The following is a 635-nucleotide window of genomic DNA, read 5'->3' as shown; positions in this document are numbered from 1 at the left end:
AAAAAAAAAAAAAAAAAGGCACTGATTGGAAAGAAAGAAGTAAAACTGTCTTTATTGACAGACAATATGATTCTGTAGAAAATCCAACCAGATCTAGGAAAGAGCCCCTAGGACTAATTAGTTAGTTTAGGAAGGTTGCAGGATACAAGATATTTTAGAGGGAGCTAATGTCTCACCCCAAACACTTAACCAGTTGTCCCAGCACTTTTCTTCACATATATGAAACAAGGCTAATAGGCCAAAAATTCCTACTCTCATGTTTTTGGTGCTATACATTTATTATATAAATGCAATTATTAAGAAAATATTCCAAGATGTTCACAGTGGTTAATGCTGAATCCAATTGCTTTTCTTTTTCTTCCATTTCCTAAATTGTCTTCAATTACCTTGTACTACTTGAATATCTGAATCCCAGAACCTCCCCTGCAACCCAAGGACAACGGCAAGAATATCTGGAGGTGCTACAGATGAAAAGAAACTAAGACTTGGGATAGTATCACAGATTTATTTTCTGCAGTAACAAACATTACCAAACAAAACAAATGGACCTTGAGGCCCAAGGGTCAGTACAGAACAAAAATTAGGCCCCCACAGTAAATTGGCAACTATTGCAGGAATTATTGTCCTAGAGAAGG

This window comes from Propithecus coquereli, unplaced genomic scaffold, assembly GCF_000956105.1.
Source record: "Propithecus coquereli isolate 6110/MARCELLA unplaced genomic scaffold, Pcoq_1.0 Scaffold2491, whole genome shotgun sequence".
Classification (NCBI taxonomy): Eukaryota; Metazoa; Chordata; class Mammalia; order Primates; family Indriidae; genus Propithecus; species Propithecus coquereli.
This window is presented reverse-complemented; position numbering follows the sequence as displayed.